We start from the raw sequence: 14,784 nt of genomic DNA, 5'->3' as shown, positions 1-14,784 counted from the left end.
CGATAGAGAAAATTTGCTTGCTAGGTGTTTGCTACTGTACAGAACACTGCTAAACCCACACAAACATGCAACATTTATAGCAGCACAGAAAATAAAAACTAAATAATGATCCCTCTGGCCAATACAATGACTACACTATGAGTCCTTTAGTGTATTTCCTAACTCAGATAGACCAGGTAAACACCTTCTGCCACAGAATGAATAAACCCAGCCCTCCTGATGTTAAAACACTGTAGAAAGGACCCGCAAGTGCAATGTTAACACAAACCACTTTGAAAATCCCTCGCTGAAGGTAATTTCAAGATAGTAACAGTGAGAGGAAGAGCATTTATTTATTTTTTATTTTATTTTATTTTTTTGCAAAAAACTTAGTGAAATGCACATATAAAAGCAGAAAACAAAAGTGATCACTCAAAAAATAACAAATTAAATTTAGCAATCAAAGGTACTTAACTGTGGATGGCACTGGGAATAAATAAAACATTTCTGGAATACAGGGTAGGACTACAAGCTCCAGGAAACTGAGCAGGACACGGTATGTAGTAAAGGAGTTTTATTCCAGAACAATACTGTTTGCAAGGTGGGCATTCAGTATCATGGGTCTATGGAAAAACAATGCATGGGAAGAGTACATAAATAGCTTATATAATAGTAAATAGCAATGAAAAGTGGTTGGAAGTGACTATGGAAATCAGATAATCATAAAGGGGTGGAGGGCAGAGATAAAAACAACAGAAAGGTAGAAGGGCTGGTAAATGTTCAAGGAACAACCAGGATTGCTACAGAGCACAATTCCCCACTCAGGCATAGTCGAAAAGCTAAATAAACTGGGAATAAACCCCTATGTCAATCTCTGAATTAGCAACTGGCTCACTGATAGGATGCAGGTAATCAAAACAGGAGGTTACCACCAAAAAGAGTCCAGTCACCAGTAGATTATTGTATCCTTTGGGAAGTCATCTACTCTAGAGAATTACCACATTGCCAAAATGCCCCTAAGATCTGACCCAGTTGTATGGGATATGGGAATTTGCATGGACAGTGACCTCATTTTTGACCGATATGCATCTATTGTTGTAAGAAAGTCCTTCTATATTACACAGCTTCTAAACAAAGGGGTTGTGTCTAGATTTAGGGATGCCATTGCCCCCCCTTTACTCAGCCCTCAGCTGACATGTAATCTTAATCATCATGAGATACAGAGGGAAGATTTCTTTTTCTTTTATTAATATATAAATGGGGATTTACTTTGCTGTTGAAGGATAACATCCACTTTGAAATGATTGTTTGATGACCGGAAATTGGAGTTCACGAAAATAAGTCTTCGGCTAAACACCATGGCTTGTTCTCTGCTGATAAAACACTTATGCTGGACATGTCTGATTTACGGAAAAAGCTGCACAATCCCGAACAGTCAGGGAAAGAAAATTCACATCCAGAAGTCTGGAATGCAGAATATTTAAAATCTGGTCCTACTGAAGCTTTAGTTATCAAGAAGCCATCTAACAGCTTGTATCCTCAACATCTACAAGTGTTACTTGAGTTACTTCATGATACAGAAGAACCTTTTACTCATGAACAAGTTTTAATAACTCTGGCTAATTGTGCAGTTTTTTCCGTAAATCAGACGTGTCCAGCATAAGTGTTTTATTAGCAGAGAACAAGCCGTAGTGTTTAGCCGAAGATTTCTTTTCGTGGTTTTGGTGTTTGTTCCTCGGCTAGCTTCAGCAGTATCTACTGAGCTTTTTTTGCTGTAAAATGGAGTTCAGTCATTTGGCTTTCCATATTTGTAAGAACTATTCATGGAGATTGTTTTACTTGTCAAGTTAGTAGTGTTAATGAAATGTTTTATATGGTGTCTTGGGATCAAACAATCACAAGTGAGAGATCAAGCTGAGATGGTCATTGTTGCTTACAAGATCATCACAAACCATATGATTTGATATAATTACTCTAGTTTCAGTTCAGCTGATCACAGATGCAGCTTTAGTAGTTATAGTTTTAATTGATACATTGTAACTTATAATAAATATAGTACAACTTACTCATGCAGTTGCAGTATGTTCACTTTGGAAGTATATTTTGTTTTTCTCAATAAAGATGCTAATCTAAGGAAGAACTAGCTTTGTTATGCTGTAACTGTTATGTAAAGCTTTAATTTATATTTCAGTGTGGTGATGGAATAAGGATTTGCCACTAAGGAAAATAATAATCTTATAGATGTACATAAATCAAAATGACTTGTTTTATTTTATACATCTGCTAAACAGATAATACCACTGGACACAAATGTCTCTTTTCAGTGGTGACCCAGGAGCACTGTCTGGCCAAGTAACTTGATCATAGTCACACAGTAGGCAAATGGAGGTGGAAGACATCAAACCGTGTACCCTTCAGTGCAGGAAGCAGCAAATTGACAGCTTAGAGCTTAAACCCATTAATGGCTAGATTAGCTTGGCTGTAATTACCTCCTAGGCTAATCTTCTTTAGGGCTGTTAGGATGTATTATACAAGAGTCTAAGGCATTATTTATATAAATTGTCTGTTATTCTCACCTCAAGCAAGTAAAATAAAAACATGCTTTTGCATATAAGTAAATCTACAAGACTTGGCTATGGTTATAAGCTACAGGCAATTCCTCTGTTATTAGTACGTTCAGCCAGAAGGCCCATTCCTTTATAAAGCAGTAATAAAGTAATTGCTGTCAATGAAAAGAAGGACTGTTGCATCTTCTATCCACATAAAAATAGCTCAAGTTATTTGAGAAGGACGGCAGCACAAAGGTAGGAGAGGATAGTCTACATATAAATAAGAAACAGTACAATGGAGATCTTAGGATAGAGTTCCGAATGGAGAAATGATGAAATCAAAAAGCAAAGGAAAGTATTATTGCTGGAAATGAGTTCATCCTCAAATCTTGGTATGTGCTTTCCCAAGGTGGACCCTGTTTTTACAAAATCTCACCAAGACAACGCTGATATATAGACTGGATCCTATATAGCATATATCATGAACAGACGTAAGTTAAAAAATAAAAAGACAGCTGGGGGCAAAAGTCCCAGGATGAAAAAAAAAAGTGACCAATCCTGGTAGGCATACTGGATCTAGAACTTGAAAAAATGACAGTCTGGAATCCTCACGACATCAAAGGTGTGACTAAATGAAGCCAAATAAACAGATCAATAGACACTTTATTGTAGTGAGCACTTTGAGAGTACCATAAAACTGCTATTCAGACTATAAAAAGCTCAATAAAACCAACATTTATAGAAGAAAAATAAAACAGCATAGTCCAATAAAAACTTCACAGTCATTAAAAGATCAGCTTACAGCATAATTAAATAAATAGTTTTGAAAGAGACAGTCACTATATCATTAAGCCCTTGCCACAGTCTGCCCTTAACCTAATTATCCATTTACTTTCTGCTGTCTCAGTCCTATTTGCCAGATCACCTCTTCGCTGGACACCATGAATTTAAAATAATGTAAAGGTCCATGAAGGACAACAAGCTTGGCCTAGTGCAGATACTATTTCTGATATTATAAACATGTTCCCTTAGCCTATCCTTAAGGCACCTATCAATTTTTGCAATATAAAATCAGTGGCATTCCGTGCAGTGAGCCAAGTAGACTAGATGGCATGGATCACAACCAGCCCAAACATTAAACCTAAATTCCTTCCCAGTATCAGGATGTACAACTTTCCCAGATATTTACAAGAAGTATTGGTACCTATTAAATACAGACAACAATATCAAGGAGAATGTGGGTGATACACCTGGCTTCACACATAAAAACAAAAAGAATCTTAAGAGGCTTTCATGTTATCCTAAATTTGACATGCCTACCCACACATGCACTAGGGACTTTGGTACGAAACCCTGTGGCAAGTCTAACTACTGTTTCTTACTTGACCTTTCTGGGAACTTTGTACATCCTGAAACTTTGAAGAAATTTAAGTTTAATGTTTACAATTCATACAAGGGCAGACTGTGGCAAGGGGCTTAATGATAAAATGTCCCTGAAACCGATTTTAGCTGCTAGAAATTTGAAGTAAATTATTTATGTGCATAATAATGTTTTTATTTGTCTTTAATGTATATGCTTATTTCTGCTGGTTATTTGTTTTTGAATGACTGATTATGAATATTTTATAGTGACTATCTCTTTAAAAACTATTTATTTAATTGTGATGTAAGCTGATCTTTTAATGACAGTGAAGTTTTTATTAGACTATGCTATGTAATTGTACCTATAAAATGTTGGTTTTATTGAGCTTTTTATAGTCTGAAGAAGCAGTGTTATGGTACTGTGAAAGCGCTCTCTACAATAAAGCGTCTGTTGATCTGTTTATTTGGCTTTGTTTTGGTCTCACCCTTGATATATTCTGTTACTGGGACTTGCTCTTCTTGGTGTGACCATTTGTCTGAGCTCCGGGATTTCTTACCATACATTGTTGTTGTTCTCTTTAATCATACGTTGACTTAGGCGAATGGGGTCCATTCTTGTTATGGTATTAGAAACCACGAAGACTTAGAGAAATGAAACTGAGGAGAGGAGTAGCTGAGTGCTTAACTAAATGCTTGATGGAGGGGGGTTATCAGAAAGATTTAGTCAGGATAGGGTGGAGTGGGTGGCACAGAAACAAAACATGATAAAAGAAAGATCTTCCATGCCAGATTTTGTGTCATAAGATATAGAGAAAGTGCCCACAGCATTGCAAGCTGCTTTCTGAGATTCTTCAAATAGCCTAAGCCTGTAAATGGACCGAGATCAGACCAATATTGGGAACTGTTACAGAAGACTTGAACTCCCTGAAGCAGAACAACTTGCAGTAGAGGAAAGGAATAAATAAGTGGTTACTAGATCCATAACCTTAATAATCAGGTTCAAGAGTTAGGAAGAGTTCTGCCACAGTGCTTAGTGTTTTCTAGTAAAAAAAAAAAAAAAGTTTCCCTTGAGTTATATTATTCAGACAGCAGTACAGCACACCTTACCCTTCATGAAACATTGCTGCAGCAGTAAATATTCTGGTCAACAAGAGCAGAATGGCTCCCCAGTGGAACAATGAGCACAGCATGCTTTTGTTATGAAGGTCTTGTTAGCATTTAAGAATGCAGATAAAATCATTTTGTTCTATGGCTAAGTGTTCTGGTATTTTAGTTTCTATGAGTGATGACAAAGAATTGGACATCTTCTTTTCCTTGTCCTCTGTCCATCTATTTCTTAATGCTGGCTTTTGCTCATCTGATTGGCCACCTATCTGAGTGACTCCTTCTTTCTGTTACACACACACACACACACACACACACACACACACACACACACACACACACACACACACGCATGCACACGCACATGCACACACACACACATGCGCACGCACAAACCTCAAAGTTTCAGCAAATATTAAAATAAGTAAGCAAATCTCATGTTTACACCAGAGTATTAAGACAATAAGCTGCTAGTGAGCATCCTGGGTTTGATGCCCACAGGATCTGTTTGTCTAGTGTGAGACTCTCCTAGCAAGTCACTTTACCAGAAAATGCTACATTGTTTCCCCTAAAATGTTTGCACCTGTGTCTAGTACACTCACCTGATTAATAAATGAAAGAAAGCAAGCTACTAAAATAATTTGTCAGCATACCTCTCAACTGTCCCTGATTTTGACTCAAATTTTAGCTCTATCCCTCTTAATCCCTCCTAAAACTAGTGACTTTTGCAGGAAAGGTGGTGAATTACACAATGAATAATGACAATAATTAAGAGTTATAGGCTTTTTTTATTTCAGAAAATGTGTATTAATTCATATGCTTTGATTCTGTCAATGTTTCAAGTTAATAGTACTAATATTTTAAAAGTGTCCCTGATTTTTTCTTGACTTGTCCCTGATTTTGTTGAAATTTGTCCCCGACTGGTTGAAAGGTCTGTTTGTCAGTGTGCTTCTGGTACGGGCAAATTGGAAATTTGGTGGCAAAGCCACCTATCAGCTTATTATGTCAGTTGTAGCTATAGTTGGTGCTCTTAAAGTAAAGATTATTTTACAATATAACCAGTGTAATATGCTGCATTATTAAGAAAACAGAAAAAAATATAACGAGTCTGAAAAAGACAATTTGCCATTTTATTCTCTCCTTTTGTAAGACCCTTCGTACAACAGAAAAAAAAGGCAAAAGCTGTTCTCTCAGAGGTAAATAAGGCCTAGAATAACTGCACGTTGTACTTCTTTTCATTTTATTTGAAATGATTTACAAATATGGCAGCTGTAAATTTAATGATTAAAAGAGATCCCCACTTCCCCCTGAGAGAGTCACTCAGCTTAATCTGCAAAGGAATGATAGATAACAATGAAGCGTAAAATGTTAAAGAACAAGCTTCCCAGGACTTGAATATTTCAACCACAGAAATTTAATCTTATTTATTCCTTTACTGTCCTCTGTCTGAGGTTTTGGGAATTTTTAGTACACAGAAGGAAATGGCCACAATATCAGTAATTAGGATAAAAAGTTCATATAGCTGATATTTGATGAAGATTTCACATATGCAACAGCTGAAATCAGATAGTAATATTTATAGAACAGAAATATTTAGAGCAAAATTCACTTTCCAGTTCAAAATGGGATAATGTGTCATCCATAAAATTAACAGCAATATTTTATTTAAATTGGGCATTATTTATGAAAAATGAGCAACGTACACAGCATGAAAAAATAACAAGCACAGATTGTTTTTAGGAAGTTAGTTCTTAAGCATATATATTAATCTGTCTATAGGTATAGAATGAAAATGAAACTTTGTTATGTTTATCTAAAGTTAAAGTATACTATATTCTTAAAATAGAATCTACTTTGGCTTACAACCCAGTTGTCACACTGAATGATATACTGTGAACCACCCTACTATGGTCCATTATGCTGCTGTGGCATATTTAAGCAATAACCGATGACGTGGTGTGGTATATTGAAGATTTACCCGTGGTTGGTGTGGTTTAATCATGAGGGCGAAGACAGAGTGATTAAATAAAGCCAACCGTGGGTAAATCTTCAATATACCACAACCACGGAGTCAGTTATTGCAATTATATAATGACATTATTAAGAAAAAAAATACTTCTTCTTCTTAAATAATGTCTTTGTATAATGGTGCATTACTGTTCTTCCACCGGTGGTGGTATACTGCTTCCTTGTGTTGATGTACTGTGCATGCGTATAGGACTTGCGTTCCCATGCATAAAGCAAAAGAGAAAAAAAAGTCTCCGTTGTTCCGTTTTTTTTTTTTTTAAAAAAAGGTTTGGACACCTTATACCAATGGAAAAAAGTTCAGGCAACCGGACCTTTTTCAGTTGGTATATTGTGGGATTTACAACAGGCATGCTGGCCAATCAGCATGCACATTTTGGAATATTAATGGGGGGGTCATTGTATAATTAGGAAATAATATGTGGAAGAGAGATGTTTGTGGGATAGCTGCCCACCTCCCTGAACAGTGGATGTGGTTGCTATGCCTCCACACTACTGATCTCTAAATATACTGCCTCTGAACTTGCTACCCTACTCAAAGAAAGGCCAATATAGTTCTCCACTTTCCCTGTGTTGGCCTGACCTAAGAAATAGCATATTTTTGAGATTAGGGTGCTTGACCTGAGCTGCTACATCATGGGGAAATAGCAAGCCATAACCTACCTACCTACCTACAAAAATGTCTGTATATCTGTGCATACTGACCACAATCCACACTGATGTTTCAGTTAGTGGCAAATCTGTGCACTATGGAGATGTCTGAATCAGAAAGGGTTAATGCAAGGGATTAGCCACTCATGCTAAGGGTTACCCTCATGATAACTCCTTCTGAATCCCAGGGAACATCTGAAGAAGTCTTGAATCAAAAGCAAAATTAAAAAATGTCTATGATTTGCTTATCTGTATATAGTGCAGTGAAACCTATTCAGTCCAAATTGTTTCATTACATATGTGACATCATTGCATAGCTCTCAGTTTCTGTACATAAGAATCAGGAACAAAGCCAAAAATAATCCAGAGACAAAAGCCCAACAACAGGGACAATTTTAAATATTACTGTAATCCACTTAAATGGCTTGTTAGAATGGGTCTGTATTAGTTGTTTGAAAACTAACTTCAGCGATCAACCATTCATTGAACAGATATCAGTGAACAGCCATTCATCGAACGTTCACATCAGTGAATATTTTTCACAGGGCAGTGAGTTACTTGGCCAACATACTGACTGTCACACACACACCGCAGTATAACACCCCCACACCCCCCACACTTATACATACCAACTCTGAGATACTACAGGGAGGAAAAGGGCAAATTTCCAAATGTTGGCCAAGTAACTCACTGCCCTGTGAAAAACATTTGCTGATGTGAACATTCAATGAATGGACATTCGTTTATTTATGTTTGATGAAAGGCCATTCACTGAAGTTAGTTTTTGATGCACTAATATACACCCAATATACATCCACTATAACTACAAGTTTTGCATTAATATGCATTTTCTGAGCATTAAAGGGTATGAAACTAAAATGTCTCATACACTTAACTGTATTTCTCGGGTCTATATTAGAACACCGAACTTTCAAAATTTAGAGTGTTCTAATATCGACCCGTTTTCAGTGAACGCTAAAAATATAGAAGAAACAGAAAACCAAATTTTTTCCTAGGGAACGAATTTGGTTGTCCATTTCTGTTGCTTCGGTATTTTCAGCACTGTGGTTGAAAGTTATGGGTCGGGTTCAGGTAAGTTTGCGATTGTGTGGAAGTGAGGGTTAGGGCGGGTTAGGTGAGTTAGGGTAGGGCGCGGGTCAGGTAAGGGTGTGATTGTGTGGATGTGAGGGTTAGGACGGGGTAGGTGAGTTAGGGTTAGGGCGTGGGTGAGATGACTGTGCAATAGTGATGGACCTTAGGGTTAGGGTTAAGGTAAGTGGATAGTTAGTGGTATATGTATAGTTTAGTGTAGGGGTAGGTGTAAGAGTTTAGGTGTATGTGTGTGGATTGCTGTTTGTTTGGTGTGCTTGTGTTGTGTGTATGTGTTTTGGAACAGCAAATTTTTTCCCTAGGAAAAAATTTGCTGTTCTGTATGTTTGATGTTTTAAATTTTCGATTCATAGGGTTCGATATTAGAACACTCGAAATTTTGAAAGTTCGGTCTAATATAGACCCGTATTTCTCACTTATTTACCAGAAAGTTAAAAATGTTATGATGGAGAAGACAAAGATATGAGGCAAAATCAGGAACATTCTGCAAAATCAGGAATGGTTGAGAGGTATGCATCTTTTCTTAATAGATAGAACAAGAGCGGCCTATGTGAAACTACTAGCGAGTATGTCAATACTATATTGTAAACTGTTTTTGCTATTTGAAGGGTGCCAGATAAAATTTTAGCTCATAGTTATCCATAATACACAGGTCAAGAGATTTGCAATTTGGTTATATAATAGGAAATTTAATTTATTTCATATGGGCCCAGAAAAATCTTTATCAATGCTTGAGTAATGAGAATAGAGCAAACTATTAAATCCTTATAAGAAAATGTGAAATTTCTGAGAATTCTGACTGATGTCTCACTGTAGTAGAATATAGAAATTAACTTCTCCAATAAGATGGACTCTTCAGCACAATTAGTAATGGATAGCCATCTTAAAGCCAAGTTGGCAACTTTTAATTCTTTGCAAATTCTGGAAAGTCAAATAAATGTAACTGATCTATTTAAAAGAAGCAATGTAAGCAGAGTAATTATTGTAATAGGTTTGCAAGAAAGTTACCGGCATTAAAATAAGAGGGAAGAAAAATGACGTATATGGATTTTACAGTTCATGCCCTAGAAGAAATAAGTGCCAGCTACAGATATTTGTAAATGAGAGTAACCTAGATCTTATTTTGTACGAGGGCCTCGTATGAAACTGTATAGACAAACAGAGACAGGATTTGTTCAACTTAAAAAGTGAGGAATTATACCTTCTAAGAATGCTTGTTTCTCAGTACCCACTTCAATCTAATGTGGAAACATGAGTATATATATATATATATGTATATATATATATAATATATATATATATATATATATATATATATATATATATATATATATTATTACCACAGTTAGCACAGAAAATTAAATCTATGTGCTGTTACTGAGGTGCTTCCTGTAGTCCTGGCTTTGACTTGCTCAGCTTCCATTTGCCTACTGTGTAACTTTGTGCAAGGTTCTAGACCAGGTAATGATCTGGGGTGACTGGGAAACTGAGCTAAGCTTCTCAATGATCTTTGGTCTGCTTGTCTAGTAACTACCTATTAATCATCCAGTAAGACAAAAATCAGTTTATTTGGTTGTTGTAGAAATTGAATACAGTGAAGATATATGACAGAAATCTGCTCTTTGGGATATTATTCCCAATGGTTTTCCTTAGCTAAGCATCACTTTGGAGAATTTTATAGAAAGTAAGTCACGTCTAGCCAATATTTGAGGCATGGGATACTGATTAAATAACCTGATTGTTATAGAGACTGCACACATTGTAAAGAGACTGTGACTCTCAAAGCAACTTTAATCCAAGGCTGATGCTGATGTTTCTGAATTTTCAAATGTGTTTATTTTGTTTTATTTTTTTGCAACTGACAGACCAGCTAGTTTTAGCGAAGTTATAGTTTATACCCGAATCAGGATATTTAAACCTCTCAGACTCTTACTTTACCCCTACTCATAGAGATTGCACATTCAAGGTATTATGTGCATGAGTGTTAACTTTTCTTCATTATTCAAATACTTCATTTTGTATCCTGTCCCAGGCCTTCCTTTATGGCGATGCCTCCAGTCGTTTAATGTTCAAACCAAAGGGTAAAAAGGTCCAACAGACAAACCATTCTGTAAATGGACTGAGCAAATGAAACAACAATGAATAAGGCCATAAACAACAGTTGTTTATGGTCTTATTCATTGTTGTTTCATTTGCTCGGTCCATTAAAAGGCTTAAGAATTATCGGAGCTGGCTTGGTTTTTCATTTACAAGTCAAAACCATTCTGTAAAAACTTGCAATAAAAGCCCAGCCAAACTACAGATTTTACTGTAAATATTGCTGATAAAGAAAGCCGTATGTATTGTGTGCTAAATTTACCGTATTGTAGCTTATTCATATTTTTTATAGTCATGTGCTACATATGTGAACTATTTTTTCAACAACAAAACTTTATCTCAATGTAACCAGAATTTTACATTCCAGTGTGTATTATTTATCCTGCTTATTTTACTTTTAGACAAGATTGCCTGGAATGTTCATGATGATCAGTGTTGTATTATGGTTAACATATATAATGAATAAATTAATAACTAATCCAAAATGCCATAGATTCCATGTGTTATTTTGTTTCTTATTTATGGGGATATAGCTCATGACTGTGTAATGACAACACAACAAGTGCAGCATTAGGAATGAGTTGTTAGTAAAGGTTGCATTCCATGTGATTGATATTCAGAGTTCAGTAGCTGGAATAAAGCTTCTGGTGAATGTATATTGTGTTCCTCAATTCTTTAGTTTGCCATTACTGGCAAGATATGTACATAACTGTATAAACAAATGCAAATGAGGTCTGGACAGCATCTAGTTTGTAGATGTGTGGGTTACATCACTGTTGTTGCAGAAGATGTTATCCTGTCACTCTGAAGAGACTGTGAACTTCCATTTGCATTGCAACAATTTGCTGCTGAGAACAAAAAGTCTTGGGTGGAACTCTGCACCTCAAAATTAGAAGTCATGATTCTGTCCTAAAAAGTAGCAGGTTCCACTCTGCAGGATAGGAGGGAAGATAGAGGTTATCAGGAAAGTGACATCTGGAAAGATGTAGAAAAAGCAGTACCGTAGACACTGTAATGAATTATGATGGTGGAACATGAATTGTGTCATAAAATGAAACTCAGATTTGCCTTTGAGTATAGGTCCACCTTGTCACCTGTGGTTGCAAGCTCTGGTTAATGAATGAAAGGATGACAAAACTGACACAAGTAATAGAAACAAGGTTCCCATTCAATGTACCTTGGATCACTTTTCATATCAGAGTGAAAAGAAAGCTAGTTCAGGTTGTGCCCTTCCCCAACATTTGGCTTTTACAGCTAAGTGATACTCTTACCTATGCACAATGCCTTCCGACAGAGAATGCCTAGAAGAACCCCCCCCCATCCCCACTAGCATCTCAGATGATTGAGCTACAAATTGAACCCGGGTTGCATGAGCCATAGGGAAGGCTTTATCCCTCTGTTCCAGATCCCTGGCCTTCTTAGCTAAATATTTGGGAAATATTTCACAGTAATCACAGATTACAAACCATTAGAGATGGTTTAATATAACCACAAATCAATATCTTTCACTGGAGGCAAGAAATGGTCCTTAAGACTTCTGTTATAGAAGTTTAGAGAATGGGCAAACTGTACATCAGCACCCTGACTGGAGAACGAACATTCTCCAGCAGAGTATTAATGTACAAGTAATGCCCAATGAAAAACAAGTCTGCTGCTTCACTGCAGCATATTAAGCTGCCATGGAGCTTGGACTGAGAAAATCAAACGACTGGCATTATTTTACTCTCACTAAGCAGTATTTCGCTGTATAGCGAGCACAAAAAAAATTAAACAGATAAAAGGTATATCTGTGTGTATGCATGTGTATGAATGTGTTTATGTTTCTGTCTGTATGTGTGTGGGTGAATGCATGTATGAAAGCAGAGGCAAATGTGTGTAAGAGAGAGATAGAGAAAGAAAGAGCAGTCTTGTTTGAGTAAATGAATGTATGAAAGCAGGGACACTGTGTGTGTGTGTGTGTGTGTGTGTGTGTGTGTGTGTGTGTGTGTGTGTGTGTGTGTGTGTGTGTGTGTGTGTGTGTGTGTGTGTGTGTGTATGTGTGTGCATGTCTGTGTGTGTCAGTATAGGTGTGTGTGTGTGTGTGTATGTGTGCGTGCGCGCACGTGTGTGTGTGTGTGTGTGTGTGTGTGTGTGTGTGTGTGTGTGTGTGTGTGTGTGTGTGTGTGTGTGTGTGTGTGTGTGTGTGTGTGTGTGTGTGTGTTCATGTGTGTGTGTGTGTGTGTGTGTGTGTGTGTGTGTGTGTGTGTGTGTGTGTGTGCGTACATGTGTGCATGTCTGTGTGTGTCAGTATAGGTGTGTGTGTGTGTGTGTGTGTGTGTGTGTGTGTGTGTGTGTGTGTGTGTGTGTGTGTGTGTGTGTGTGCGTGTCTGTGGTGTCAGTATAGGTGTGCGTGTGTGTGTGTGTGTGTGTGTGCGCGCATGTGCGTGTCTGTGTGTGTCAGTATAGGTGTGTGTGTGTGTGTGTGTGTGTGTGTGTGTGTGTGTGTGTGTGTGTGTGTGCGTGTGTGCGTGTCTGTGTGTGTCAGTATAGGTGTGTGTGTCTGTATGTGTGTGTGTGTGTGTGTGTGTGTGTGTGTGTGTGTGTGTGTGTGTGTGTGTGTGAGATTGAGAGTTAGAGTGATCTTCTGTGAGTGAATGCGTTTACAAAAGCAGAAGAGACTGTGTTTGCAAGGGAGAGAGAGAGAGAGAGAGAGAGAGAGGGGTCTTGTGTGCATAGCTCTCAACTGTCCAAATTTTCACAGAATGTCCAGAGTTTTGCCTCATATATTTTTTGTCTGTTCCTCATAAAATATGTGGTTTTCTGAAGTCTTGTGGCAAATCAGTGAGGAATGAATTCCCTAAATAATGATAGGCATTTGAGTTTCAGGCTTTATATCTTTCAGAAAAGGAATTGTAATACAAGACGTTTTATTCTAGCAACTTTCTAAGTTTGTAAGAGCAATATTTAAAATGTATCCCTATTTTTGGGGCCTTGATCCCCCATTATTTTTGGCTTTGTCCAGATTTCTTTGTGCTAAAAGGTTGAAAGTTATACTTGTGTGAGTGATGTAGAAACCAGAGAAGACTGAGTGTGTATACGTATGTGTGTTTGAAATCAGAAGAAGAGAGAGAGAGAATGGTCTGTATAATTGTTGTGCTTTACTTACTTGTTTATTTATTTAGGTATTATATTATTTTTTTATTTTAATATTTTGATTTAAAATGGTTCATCCAATACCATTAACATATACTACAGAAAGTCTGAAACATTAGACAGAGGAACTATTTTGCATCAAAAATATATTTAAAAAAATAATGTGGTACTAAAAAAAAAAAATAAAATAAAAAAAAAAGTAAGTAAAATGCACCAATTTTACAGAGACCCCATTATTTAACCACACTAATGCCCTCCAGGGTGTGTGTTAATGTGTAATTAACGACCTTCCAGGAATGTAGAACTCACCTGGGTGGGCATAAATTAGACATTAACACACACCCTGTTGGGCATTATTGCTTACTTAGACTGCAGTTTAAAAAACAGTAAAAGTGCTAGACCAATGGCATAACATCATCCTGTCAACATGACTTAAGCTTAAGGAGTACACTAAGAGGGCTAGAGTGTTTTTGGGAGTGCAGGGTGAGTTTTTGTCTCATTATGGTAAGGGTATGGGCGGGCCACTCTAAAAATGATGTCCCCTTTACATAATTCTAAAAGAGGAATCAGTCTATGCCAGTGATCTACACTTATTAGGGTACCTGACAGGCTAAGATGCACACACAGAAATGTGTGCAATAAAGTGATGCCACTGCATGCAGTGTGAGGAGGAAATGATGCATAGTGTCTATGACATATTTCCTTGGAAGGATCTCCATCAGCTGACATGTAATCAGGCTGTGCAAACTGCGTGTGTTAAAAGGCATGTAAGTAA

The sequence above is a fragment of the Protopterus annectens genome, chromosome 4.part1 (genome assembly GCF_019279795.1).
Source record: "Protopterus annectens isolate FY-2018-M chromosome 4.part1, PAN1.0, whole genome shotgun sequence".
Taxonomy (NCBI): Eukaryota; Metazoa; Chordata; order Ceratodontiformes; family Protopteridae; genus Protopterus; species Protopterus annectens.
The sequence above is the reverse complement of the archived record's forward strand: the minus strand, read 5'-3'. Positions refer to the sequence as shown.